General features: G+C 30.7%; 1 protein-coding gene across 3 annotated transcripts in view; it reads left to right on the forward strand.

Moving 5' to 3' along the window:
- The first annotated feature begins 10234 nt into the window (after positions 1 to 10234).
- The window catches only part of LOC123697141 (connectin-like), an 85074-nt gene continuing 80053 nt past the window's right edge, over positions 10235 to 15255 (forward strand). The window contains exon 1 of one of the 3 annotated variants that reach the window (XM_045643560.1): positions 10235 to 10337. The gene's annotated coding sequence lies outside the window, so the exon portion shown is untranslated. Of the gene's footprint in view, positions 10397 to 15255 lie in introns of all 3 variants that reach the window. The other 2 variants (XM_045643559.1, XM_045643558.1) reach the window with 2 other exon arrangements.

Below are 15255 nucleotides of genomic sequence, written 5' to 3' on the forward strand. Positions count from 1 at the left end.
GTATTTCCTATACAGTGAAGAATAAATAAATAAATAAATAAAATTTAACTGTGTGTTGATCTGCATCAATATATTATTTTTTAACAGAAAATTGTTTAATTTTCTACTACTCTACACTAAAATAACAAATGTAAGTCAAGTCGAAGTCGGTGCTTCATATTATTAAAAAATATTTAATGCTTATTTCATGCGGATTAATGGAGGCTTTATTTTTGTTCTATTTTGAAGAGCCTAGTAATAAAATAGGTATGTACCTAGTCCAATATATTTAAAAAAATCCAAATATCTTTTTCAACGCAAAAATAATTGTCAAAATCGGTTCATAAACGATGAAGTTGTCAGCTAACAAATAAAAAATTCCCTCATATTTGGAAATCGGTTAAAAATCTACAAATATGATAAAGATCAAAGATTATTATTACGCCAAAATATAAACATTAATTTTCAGTCAGTAAGTAGAAATTCTTCGTACCAACATTTCTAAATTGGAATTATTGGAACCATAGATAATTTTGCTACAATTACGTTTTATCAAACGAAAGATTTTTCCTCCTTTGCGTAATCAAATATAAAATCGTATTTTTCTCTAAATTAATTCTCATATTACAGATACGTAATTGCATCTCATTTTCTATATGATTTCATCTCATAACGTTGGAATAGAATTATCGACGTTGCTATGATTTTATTTTTCCGATACGACTATTTATACAGTCGACAGAACGGAGATTTTATTTTCTATAATATATGGGTGAAATGAATGTTTCATAATCCCTACTAATATTATAAATGCGAAAGTAACTCTGTCTGTCTGTCTGTTACGCTTTCCCGCTTAAACCTCTCAACCGATTTTGATGAAATTTGACACTGACAATCTTTAGAACCTGAGAAAGAACATAGGCTCCCTTTTATTGCGAAATATTATGTACCACAGGCGAAGCCGGGGCGGACCGCTAGTAAAGACTAAAAAGTAAAGTATATTTATTAATGCAGCAGTGTAAATTTAACCATATGAAACGTTGAGAAAATTTAGGGTTAATGGGTTTTAGACTCTACATTTTAATGATTATACGATTAACTGTGTTAAACATATTAAAATGAAACAAAACCAACTGATGGTAGGTATACAATTATTGTCGCAATCACACAAGATAATCGTGAATATAGATATATAAAATTAACCGTAAATCATAAAAATAACAACGATTTTTTTTCAGAAACCTTGTATTTTCTATGCACCACGTAAAAGCACAAAACATGAAATACCCGAATTCCGACCGCCAAACAGAGCCACGCCAAAAGCGTTGTTCACATAACTACAGCCGAACTTTCTAATTTGTATGTCAAATTATCGTCTTTTGAACGCGTCCCTCTAATTCCATTCGATAGCTGATGCATGGCTTTGCTAATTAGAACGCGTTCATAGCGCGCGTCGAAGCGCTAATATGACGCCGCGCTATGACGCCGCGCCTCTATGTACTGTACTACAAGCGCTATTGCTTTGTCAGAAACAACGCATACTTATTGCGCGTCAGCGTCTTCGCGTTAGCGCTTAGACGCGCGCGCTACGCGCTAAAACCGCGTTCTATGAGGCAAAGGCATAATTGTACGCTGATAGTTCAAATTAAAAGTTAAAATTTCCTCTTACAAATATCTTTTAAAAAGTAACAACTTACTTGTATGCGGTCGAGTTTTCAAACGTTTATCAGGCTTCTGAGAATCTTTGTGAGCGCTGCAGAAATTTATTTACAAGTTATCTATGTGTAAAGCATGTTTTGAATGGATTTATTCAGCTTAACTACACAATATAATACAATTTTAAAAGAGACTATCTATCTTTCAATAAATTAAAAAAAAAATTGGTTGCCTGTAAAGTCGGTATACGGGCGAAAGTTTTACGTGACAACGACTTTTTATGTCTGTCTCTCTCGCTCTTAGGCGGGCTAACCATGCCCGCGTGCCTCTTTCGGTGACTCATCGTAACGTTACCGAGCGTTACACTTTTTCATAAGTGACTCCCAGCCGCAACCTAATTTAAGACGTTGTCACGTCAAAATTAACATTTTGATCGCCTATTAACGAAGGATCATAACACATTGTTTTAAACACCTTTCTGCTATTGTTCAAACTTATTTATAGAGTTTTCAAAACTATAACTGGAATGTTCGAAAGCGGTTAGAAATTATATCAAGTTTAAATTGTCAGATTGTGCCTTTTGTACGAACATCAGGCTTTATCAGAAGATCGAGTTTCAAGTTAGTTGATATCAATGCTCTCATAGTTCATTTGCTTTAGAGTTTAGTAGATATAATATAATGTATCTCACTGAAACGTTTATTATTGAAAAAAACATTTAAAATTCAATTCACGTACAAAAAATATAAGTATTATTTTGATTAATGATTGTATTGTTAACTGTAGTTTGTATTTATATTTTTTATATTTAAGTGTTGATTGTTAATGGAATTTACGGGACAACGTGGTCGCCAAGCGACAAAGTCCTTTGATAAATAATTAAATAAAAATCATTGTGATTAATATTGACATCATAATATAATTATCTTTGTTGTTACGTTTTATAATCTTATACTTAGACATGGGATATCTGCCAAGCCGCACTTGGCCAGCGTACGGCCTGATTCCTTATTTATAGGAGACCCGTGTCCCAGCAGTGGGAATACAAAGAGCCCTTTGTATTCATCAGCCGATGATGAATAAAAAATTGGTCAAGAGTTCAAGTTAACTGACAGTGACAATATACAAACAACAAAAGCACTTTCTTCTTAAAATATTAGTTTCAAACCGTAATACGGAACCAATTTCCTTCAAAAACATTGAAATTACTGTTCCCCTCAGTAGAAACAAAAATTAGACTTATTACATGGCCATAAATCAAGCGAAAGGCTTTTAGAAAAGCGCTTATATAGAAATGGCGATTTCCGATACATCAAAACGAATGCCTGTCAATATTATCTGTAATGATTAAGCTTACTACGATAAATGGTTTGTTTTCAAGTTGTTGAGTGAATTACGGCCTTTTTTTTTGTCACGCGTACTTTAGACGTAGGCTTTTGTTTTATGTAAGTATGAATTGTATTTGTAGACCTATAACTTGAGTATTGTTTCTTATTGTTGAAAACCAGTATGTAGCTGAACATAATATTAAATGCGGATTACAGGTGGGTATGTATGGTTGGAATAGTATGAATTCATTTAATTATTTTTTTGTTACAGGACAATAGCTCTATTTTAGGATAATTCATAAAATAAAACTTGAAAGGAAAAAAAATGGAAAATAGCTCATAATACTCCTAAAATATTATATTGTTTGAATTTAAATGAACACATAAAATCAGCGCTTACATATTTTATACAAACATGTCTACGTTATTTCCCAACAAAATAGCAATATAAATAAACATTCGTCGACTATACGAGCTCAATAACATTAATAATTTAATCCTGTCTACGAAATCGTAATATGTAAATTTTAAACTTGCTCTGAATACTAAAATGCAAACTCGAAAGTTTTTTAGCAACTCTATTTGCGAAGTAAGGAGCTAAACTGCACCTTAGTTATTTGAACTTGCTTTTGAACTGTTAACTGTACTGTATTTGTTTAACTTAACTGTGATTTGTTTGTTTATGTGTAGCGAATGAAGATTTTAAATGCGAAAATGTTATAACATTTTCCCGTTTTTTTTTAAATAGCCTTGGAAGATTCTAGTTTTTTTAAGGGTAATCCCCGCCTGTTATGATTTTATCGTATAATACTTTTAAGAAGGGCTATTAAGATTTTATAATTAGATTAGTTTGGTTTGATTGATTCTGAAATAACAACGTCTTTTCCTAAATTATTTATACATCATCTCTAACTAACCAAACTTACTATAATTCATTAATTATTTATATATCACAGATTTCCTTAACTAAAATCTCATTCCCCATATCACACAAAGTACATCATAACAAGATACAGCCATAACTCGAATAAGATTAAGTAAATTATACAGAGGTAATAAATTCGGAACACAGAGACGCACCTGCTCCAAATTAACAAGACTAACGCTTCAATTAATGCGTATCCCGGTATGAATAACACGAAACTTGAAGAAGACGCTTCTACTGTATAACTAAGTATGTTAAAATATTGCAGAACCAAGCGTGGTTCTGCCATATTTTAACATAAATAAAATCAGCGGATTTTGTATGAGATTTGCAGATTGTTTTTGTTATAAAAATAGTAATGTTTTTAATTCAAAATAAACATCCATATTTTTGTAAGTTTATTCTTAAAAATTTCTTACACGGTAAAGCCACATATTATATCCAGACGAATCCTGACGAAGGTTGTCTTCTGTAAATGCATAATATAAATAATAGGCAATATATATTATACTAGCTACGCTTCGTGGTTTCACCCGCGTGGCTCCGCTCCTGTTGGTCTCATTGTTATAATATATAGCCTATAACCATCCTCGATAAATGGGATATCTAACACCGAAAGAATTTTTCAAATCGGACTAGTAGTTTATGAGATTAGCGTGTTCAAACAAACAAACTCTGCAGCTTTATAATATTATTATAGATTGAATGTATAGGTACTGATACTTTATAGCAGTTGTTTAAAACATTTTCGAACAATATTCACAAGAATATTTTAAGGTATCCTCAATTTCCTTAGTATCGACATTAATTATTATGATCAAGGAATTTAATAATGGATGAAAGGGTTCTGTAAATTTCCGTACAATAGATATTGTTTGTCGACGTATAGTTAATAACTTATTTATTAAAAGTGTATTTACAATGTTTTCAATCATCCTAACTTCTACTAATCCTACTTCCTATCCTACTAATCCTAACAAATATTATAAATGCGAAAGTTTATGAGGATGGATGTGTGTGTTTGTTACTATTTCACGCAAATACTACTAAACCGATTACAATGAAATTAAGCACACATATAGTGGGTAACTTGGATTAACATATAGGATAGGTTTTATCCCGGAAATCTCACGGGAACGGGAACTATGCGGGTTTAATCACAGAGTATAGCACTTTTTCTCAAGAAGGTAACTGTACTCCAAACTTCCAGAAAACAATATAATCTTTTTTTATATTTATAAGAAATTTACTCCCGAGGCGAAACATATTGAATTTCACCTAACTCGTGTATTTTTAGCTGTACAAAATAAAACTCTTTTTTACCCTAGATATTATCTTTGGTTCTACTTAAGGAATAAATTAATGTTATATCACTTCAATATTTTTTAATACAGAAGACCGCGTCGCCAAGTTCACCGTCATGGCAAGACCGTCATTTCATTGATGGCGACGATTTTGGTATCTTTCAATCTTGCCAAAGAAGTTTCATTTCTGACACGTGTAACCACGCTCTTTTTTTCTGAATTATCGACAAGTTTTATGAAAATATCCTATAATTAATACAGTTCTCAAATTTTGGTATCTTTCAATCTTGCCAAAGAAGTTTCAATTCTGACACGTGTAACCACGCTCTTTTTTTCTGAATTACCGACAAGTTTTATGAAAATATCCTATAATTAATACAGTTCTCAAATTTTGGTATCTTTCAATCTTGCCAAAGAAGTTTCAATTCTGACACGTGTAACCACGCTCTTTTTTTCTGAATTACCGACAAGTTTTATGAAAATATCCTACAAATACAGTTCTCAAACTTACGAATTAAATCTGGATATCTTACTAATAATCCTTACCAATAACACAATTAAATCAATTGATAATCGCTTCTTATAATAGTCCAGTACTATCCCTTATCATCTTTCAGCTCTGTTACATAGTTGGGAAGCGTTTGAAACTGAACAAGCCTCTTCATTTGTGATTGATAGAGTGTTGTTTTAGTTTTGATTAATCTCTATGTATGTCAGATACACTGAGTAGCCTCTTCCCTGGTCAAAGGGGGAATGTATGTCGTCGAAACTTTAGCATTTTGGACTGAAGATGTTTTTGTATTCGGTTCGGTTCTTAATTATTAAGTAGTTCAATGTAATTTGATAGATAATTTACAATGTCTGTATCGGAATTAAACTTTTTAATTGTTTCTATGTTCAATGAAATTAACGCTGAAAATTGCCCGCGAGGTCAAGTGAATATTATGTTTAAAATTCACTGAAATTTACAAAGTATAATAATTTAAATCATGTTAAATCAGTTATTTATTTTCAGTTTAATTTAAAATTTTCATTGCAATACTTCTATGCATACTACTAGCATACTTGCATACCTATTACTAGCATTTTTTACATTACTTTAGAAGTTGTTGTACCATATGAAAATTTATTGATTTCTATATATTACTCTTACTTTTTAACCGACTTCAAAAAAAAGGAGGAGGTTATCAATTCGGCCGGTATATATTTTTTTTTTATGTATGTACACCGATTTCTCCGAGGTTTCTGAACCGATTTACGTGATTCTTTTTTTGTTCGATGCGGGATGGTGTCGAATTGGTCCCATAAAAATTTTATTCGGATAGGCCCAGTAGTTTTTATTTTATGAGCATTTTTGTCTGTAGGTATTTGTAAATTTTGCAAGTGCAACTTTGAAGTCGGTTGTTTTTAACGCAGTTATCACTTGTACCTTGCAATTGCTGCTTATATCACAACTAGCTGTGCTCCGCGGTTTCACCCGCATTGCTCTGCTCCTGTTGATCTTAGCGTGATGATATAATATAGCCCATAGCCTTCCTCGATAAATGGGCTATCTAACACAGAAAGAATTTTTTAAATCGGACCAGTAGTTCCTGAGATTAGCGCGTTCAAACAAACAAACAAACAAACAAACAAACTCTTCAGCTTTATATTATATTAGTATAGATTTCTCAAGAACTAGATAAATTACTCTATGTGTATTATGTATATTTGCACTTAATATAAGTATTCGTGAGAGATATATTCTTATTCACTTTCCATTACCTGTATGAAAAGTCCCGATTTAGTTGGCAACTCAATTTATCTTGAGTTGTCGCGTATTCTTATGCAGAAATCGCAGCATCACAAGATGCATCTATTCAGTATATTTAAATATTTAGAACTTAAAAGTATGTTTGTTTGTATGCGCTAATCTCAGGAATAATAACTCCTATTATCCTATAGACATTTTTCTGTTGTTTCGCTTTCGGCAGTATATCATCACGCTATAGCCAAAAGCTTAGCTAAAACATAGCATTTAATATATATTTTTATATACTAACTTCTAACTTATAGTTCCAAAGCATAATGCAAATTTCAATGGATTTCCAATATCTTAAATAATCTAAGGTAATTCTTTAAACGATTCTTAGAATACTTCCTTCTTTAGAACTATATAGAATAAATTGTGCAAGTTTATTTTAGATAGCAATTAACTCTACAGTAGTCGCGTATCTAAAAGTGACGTGTGAGGTCGTGTGGTCTACTAGGGTATACCATTTTTAAAACAAGAAAAAGTACAGAAATAAATTAAAAAGTCTGTTAATTTATTTATAAATCTTCATTAGTATATATTTTCTATTTAAAATAATTAACAGAACATACAACCATATCTTTTATGATTAAAAAAACAACTACAACATAAAATACCTCTTTTTAAGTCGTAATATCACATAATTCACATAATATGAGATCAAAAAAAATGTACATGTTACCGGAAATGTATGAAATCAAGGAATTGTATACAAATCCTAGGAAATGTGCAAAATTCCGATACCATTTAGGAAATGTATAATCTTCCTAGGAATTGTATACAATTCCAATATCGTATTAGGAAATGTATGAAATAAATGATTTCTGTAATAAAACACTGTATCGGGTAACAGTCTTACCGTAAAATAATAATAATATGTTCATATTATCTTACTAATTAACATTTCTTAAATCAACTTATATTCAATTAAATCAAATTTTCATTTGGTTTAGTAATCCGTCCCCACGTCCCGCTGTCCCCTTGTACACGTCCCAGTCAGATTGTATAATCCGCCGTATTACACGGCCGGCATTTTGTAAAATGGCGAAATTCGTCTTTTTCCAAAATTCTACAAAAAGAGGTCGTGAGCCGACGACGACGACGACGACTATTTCTATGTAGTTTTAAAAAACACGAACCTAACCTAACCCACCCCCTTATTCAAACCAAAATTTCTGATTACGAATTTTCGGCTCTCCTCCTATCGACCCGCGTACCTTCCAATATCTTAGATTCTTAGATGTTTTACATTTCCGATTGCTATTTAGGAAATGTATAGATTTCCTATGCAATGTGTACAAAATAATTTATTTCACACATTTCCGTGCGATTTTAGGAATCACATACATTTCCTAGGAATTGTATACAATGACGGATACTTTTCGGGTAACATATACATAAAAAAACCCTGGTCTAATCAGTATTTTGCAAACAAAATAAGCATACAATTTCAAAATTGTCAGAACATATTATAAACTTTTTGCACGTACTGCACACCTTTTTCTACGTAGTTTTTGTTTTCTTTCAATAAAACAAAAATGCTTAACAGTTTTTAAAAGCAATCTTGAATTTACTTCATATGTATATAAAAATACTGTGATGTCACTCATGTAGGCCAAAAAAGAAGGCTGTCTCTTTAACATATATTTATTTCTATAAGTGTCAGGTTTGTCGTGAAAACTCTACTTTTATTAATGTTCTCACAAATATACTAATACTTACCTACTTTGATTGTCTGTGTTAATTTTAAGAAAATAATTATTTACTTTATATAATTCTGACTGATTTAGCCTGTTTGATTAAATAAAATTAATCGATAAAATACATTATATTATTACAACATTTGAAGACATGAAGACAAGAATTTACGAAGACAAAAATTGGGGTGTGTATATAGAAAATTTAAATTTATAGTCTCAAACACTGAACCTTTTTGGATGAAATTTGGCACAGAGATAGCTAGAGTTCTGAGAATGGACATAAGATAGTATTTACTCAGGAAATCTCATGGGAACAGAAACTATGCGGGTTTTTCTTTGACTACGCGGGCGAAGCCGCGGACGGAAGCAAGTAATTTATTTTCACATATACATAATATGTCAGGCAGATATCTATATAACTGTTGTTTATTACACATTCATACCATATACATTACACCTCGATAGATAACGCATAACTTAGTGCTTATAGCTGACATCTTAAGCTCGATTAACAATTTAAGGCTCGTATATGTGTTATTAGCTTGATCTCCCGGCTTCACTCGTGTTGTAAGTAGCGTATGTGATAATCCTGACTGTATTATAATATATCTGTGAATTTCACACAGATCAGCTGTTTTCCATATGAGAATATAATAAATACATCCCTCAATATACTCAAACTTTAGTTTATTAATAAAAATTAATAGAAAGGAAGCACGATAGGATAGAATAAAATACTATAGAGAATTTAAAAGGCTTTCAGTTTTTGATATGTGCATTTTTAAAGGGTCTAGAAACGGTTGTATTTTATAGTTTTGAAAATCAAGTAGGTACGTGCATTTTTAGACTTAGATCTCTCGATTTTATACACATCTATACATATACATATAATAAATCTATAGAAGGGTTAATTCTGCACATTGAAAATATTGAAAAAATAAATACCAGGGGATGTTACTGGATCGATACCAAACCCAAATATGTGATTAAAAAAAATTTTGTCTGTCTGTCTGTCTGTCTGTCTGTATGTGAAGGCATCACGTGAAAACTAACGGTTCGATTTCGATGAAACTTGGTATAATTATACCTTATTATCCTGGGCATAAAATAGGATACTTTTTATCCCGAAAAAATACGTAGAAAAAAAACTAAATATTAATTTTTCCGCGCGGACGGAGTCGCGGGCGGAAGCTAGTACATTAATAAATATACAAGGATGCCGTTGAAATTAATACATACTTAATTACGCATTAGCTCTGAATAATTAATCACAATAATCGCAACAAATCCGGCAATTAACATGTTAATAAAATTGGATAAAAAAATAAGTACATTAAACATGAAAAAGACTTAACAAAACATTACTGGTAAGGTAGAAAAGTTCACAAGTTATTCATTACAATTGGCTGTTTAACAAGAAAAAGTTACCTTAATTAAATATCGTTTATCTCAATTTATGACTACGCCGCTACGAACTACGGTCTACGAGCTACAAGCTACGAGCTACGAGCTACGTAGAATCGGAGACTGCGCGGGCCGGCAGTCTTTCGCGAACCTTTGCTGTGAAAGTGCGTCCGTATCTAAAGTTTTTAACAGTTATTTAAAGGCTTCGACCGTTTAGCGGCAACTTCAAATGTGATTTTAAAATAAACGGTGAGTTCTGTGAAAGAAACAGCTTATTTTAAGTGAGTGTTCCTTGTGTTACTAATAGTGTAAGTTTTTTATAATGTTTGGAAGGTGATCGTAAGATTTATATATTTTCTTAGATATAGGAAGCGTTAATGGGCTCAGTTTGATTGTGTTTTAATTTGGAGATTTGTATTCGGACCTGAGTTGATGTTGAAAGTTTTGGGTGCCTATAAAATTTAATACTGCTACCTTTGTTAGAGCAGTGTTTTATAGCGGATTGAGTGCTGTGAACAAACTAATGGAATGGAATTAATTCAAAATAGTTGCCTGATATTTAAATAAATATACAACTAGATAATAATTTAATTATTTTTAAAATTTACTTTTAAGTTCATTATTTCTTTAATATTAATGGATGATTTCATTTAAATAATATATTAGTTATAGCGTAATTAATGAAAAATGTTTTGACCGTGCATATAATATTATTTTAAAAATTAGCCATCCTTCCGATATTGACTTCAAATAATATGGAAATACTAAGATGTTGAAATTTATTTCAGAGTTTGCTTAAACGCTAAAATCAAATTATGAGCTAACGTAATCTGTGGAAGGACTCCGGTAAAATGATTTCAAATAAAAGAAAAAAAAAGCCTGAGATTTCTGCTTATTTTTTTACTTTCGAATATAAAAATAGGAAAGCTAAGGATAATGTTTATAATGGTAAATTTTTATTATTGTTGTTATTTTAATAAATAATTTTAATCATTTATTAACATTTATTCATACTGACTCGTCGCTTATAATAATATGGGTTAATTTTTACTCATAATTTAATATATAATTTTTATTTTTATGAATATAGTTCAAGTATATGATGCTACTTGATACTTGAAATGCTGTTTTGCTTAAATTGTTGTGTATTACATACTAATGGTAGTGTCTGTTCAGTTTTAAACATATCATGTATTTATTACATAAGTATGCGGATTACTTATTTGAAACAAAATGTTGAAATCCAAATAAACTTCCAATATGTGTCAAGCCATAAATACTGAATGTACATTTCGACATTTCATTATTTTCAGCTGATATTAAAATGGAAACATGATGCTAAACAAAAACAACATTATGATAAATTACAATGCACATTCGTATAAATTATGTCAGCGTTAAATCAAAACAGTTAATAATTGTAAATGAAACACAATATTATGCATTCAATGTTTTATTATCTCATTCAATACAACACAAAAACAGATAGTTCTCAACAATTACGAAATAACTATTCTATTATTAACAAAAACATAACAAAATTGAATTACTTTAGTTTTTAACATATTCCTTATTTACGTAATTTCTAGAAAATTATCACTATTAATCTTAAAGAAAATACATAACATTTTATTGTATCATAATATATAAAAGTAGATTAAGTCAAAACTGTTAGCTGTGAAGTTTTCAAATAAATAAATAATTGATTTGTCTTAAAACAAATTCCTATGTAATATTGGCTTTATCTTCATTTAACAAGAAGTACGTCAGTACCTAACGTAGTAAGTAACTAAAAGGAATTATAATGATAGTTTTCAAGGAAACTGTAACATAAAACCGAAGGTTTATTTAACGTGGCTATATTTCTACACTATGGTCTTATTAAATAAGTAACAGTATTAAAATTTTAATCAGAAATTGCATATTAAATTAATTAACTGTTCTATGCTTTAATAAAACAACTATAATAGTGTACAATACCAAGACTGTAATATAAGCTATTTTATAACGTGATTTGCATACTTTAGAGACAATTCTTTTAGTAGGTATATAAATAAAAAATATATTTCTGAGAGATGACAGACCATTACTATCAGGTGATAGTGACGCCTACGCTCACTGGATTTCCTTTAGCCCAAAAAACTATTGTCTAGTTTTGTCTTGTTTATATTCATAAATCATGTATTATTATTCAGTTCGTATATATTGAATAGATATTGAGATTAAAGTGCTATGTTATAATTCTATTTAAATTATTCTATATAAAATTTTATACAGCTTTCCTGTCTGTGCTATGTTATTATTCAGTTATATTTTGGAGAGTTTGAGGTAATATTTTCTTTCAAACTCTATATAAAACTTCTGATTTCGAGGTTCATATTTATATTATTAAAATTATGCAATATACATTCCAAAATAACTATTTTTTAGTGAATTCTTTTAAGTAGAGCATGCACAATTTCAATATAAGAAACGCAACAATGATTTCTATCTTACAAACAAACAAAAATGAAGAGCTTTATTCATTAAAACAGTATAGAATACAGCAGTATCTTTATCATTTCTATAATAACTTCGTAGAAATAAAACAATTCAACTGTATTTCTACGCATTAATTCAGGAACATTGGGAATTTCGGGAACACGATCTATCACAAATTCGCTGAGCACTCCTTCATTTGGGATATAAACCAAATTGAATCGCATTGACATATAAGTCTTCGTCCAATCTATACTAATACCACAGAATACATAATAGTAGCTAAACGCTTCTAATACTATAAAGCTGAAGAGTTTGTTTGTTTGAACGCAATAATTTCTGAAACTAATGGTCTGATTTGAAAAATTCTTTCATTGTTAGATAGCCCATTTATTGAGGAAGGCTAAGTATCATCACGCTTAGACCAACAGGAACGGAGAATTGCGGGTGAAATCGCGGGGCACAGCCAGTAGTTTAATATGCTACGATCTGGTATGATAGGAAACACGTCGCAAGGGTAGGGACAGTCTAGTGAAACGTATGTCCTCAGTTCTTGCAATATTTTTCCATATTCGGTCATGGTAGCTTTCCTGTAATGAAAAAAGAATAGGTTAGGTTCAAAAGCAACGTAAGTATTTTTGTGAATGTACGAGTATTGGTGGTAGTTTTTTTTTCTATGCTACGAGTTTATAAAATTATGTTAATAAGTTGAACCTTTTTTAATTGTTGACTAAAAAGAAAACCGAAAAAAATTAAAAAAAATTAGTATATATTCCAGGTGGACATATTTCCATGTACCTAATACCTTTTAAAATATAATATTATTACCTAAATTATAATGAATATAAAATAAACGAGGGATATCATCATTCATCACGTCATGTTATATTTAAATCGTGTTATATTTCAATTACGCCGAGTCAACAAAACCCAAGACCACAATCCGTTCCTTTTGGAACGGATCGCTTTTGCGAAGCGAGAACGCACTACTGCAAATAAGTTGCACAAAAACTAAAGCGTAATTCGTAATCCCTGCGTGCATACGGTACAAGTATGGCCGCTTAATTTCGGCAGTTTCAAAGTACGAGCAAAGCTACAGTCGTTACGTTCTATAAGCGTTCCAGTTGATCCTTTTTGATGCAAATAACAACGTCAAAGAGAACTCCGGAGTAGTTCTTAGCTAGATATGCGAATGCATATTATATTTACAGTTTGATAATGTTTAAGATGAGATGTATGCTAACTTTTCTCGAGTGCCTTTGTGAATACAGATGTGATATTGGGTACATAAACCAGCTATTACTGGATCGTTTGAGACGTTTTGAGGTTATATAAATATCTTACTGAATGTTTATTTTAATCGGTAGCTATTTTGCTATCGACAAATAATTTTATATTAATAGAAACAACACTTGTTTATTCATTTAATGTGTAATTGCAATAATTAGTTGTCTATGTCTATTGATGATTTATTAAGTACTAGTGGTCCGCCCCGGCTTCGCCCTTGGTACATGTTTCGCAATAAAAGGTAGCCTATGTCCTTTCTCGGGTATCAAAATATCTCCATACCAAATTTCATGCAAATTGATTCAGTAGTTTAGGCGTGATTGAGTAACAGACAGACAGAGTTACTTTCGCATTTATAATATTAGTATGGATGTGATTATGATTAAGTTTCAACTTTATTTCATTTAAATTAAAATACTAATAAGGTTTTTATTCCGTTTTTATTTTCTAAATGCAATATTTTTCACACTGAATGAGGCATTGTTTTGTCGTGTAGCGTCGTACATATTATTATAAAGAATAGTATTAGGTACATTATTGCAATCTAGTAAACTAGCTAGGTGCTCTACTAGAGTAGAGCACGTAGCTGACCGTTAGTTTTGACTGATATGCTCAAGGTTATGCGTCCCCTAGGACTAAAAGATTAATGGATTTGGGAAACTCGTATCTTCTTAGATACCTTTTATTTATTTATACTAACATTATGATAATTAGTTTCTTCAATATTTAATGCAACTATATGAATAATTCTTTTGGTGATACTTATGTTTGAAATAGCTCATCGTTTTCAGATTATTTACCACAATAACATTTTTTAACATCCTGAATGCTTTTTATAAAAATCAATTTTCATAGTTGTCTTAATGTATTATTGAATGCAGAGACTCGAAAGTAGATATAAACTTCACATTTACATCTTTTTGGAGTAACTTAATTTGCAAGTTAAACAGCAGATGTCAGGTTCATTGACCACTTAGAAAATCTTCTCTCCTCCTTTAAAAGTTTTAGGATAATCACCCAAAAACGTTATTATGTCTTTAATTCTTAAAATCTCTTTTATCTTATAAGGGGCAGGCTAGATAACGTTGAAATAGAAAACAAAATCAATTACGTAAAGTAACTTTTGTGTAAAGGTTCCTTTAAAACTTTTCCCCTCTTTCTCCTTGTTTTCTGTCATTTAGCCGTATGTATTGGATTGTCTACGTCTTTCGTGTTAGAAAAATGACGGGGAAAATTGGATGTCAAAAACTAGAATTATCTTCGAGTTTGTATGGATTTATTTCGGAGTTTGATTTGCATATTGTATAAAAATTACTATGATATTGTATACAATACTAACTACAAATATACACATTAGTATATACTTTACATATTTTACATACACACTAGTAGTATACTTTAA

Source organism: Colias croceus, chromosome 14 (genome assembly GCF_905220415.1).
Source record: "Colias croceus chromosome 14, ilColCroc2.1".
NCBI classification, from domain to species: Eukaryota; Metazoa; Arthropoda; class Insecta; order Lepidoptera; family Pieridae; genus Colias; species Colias croceus.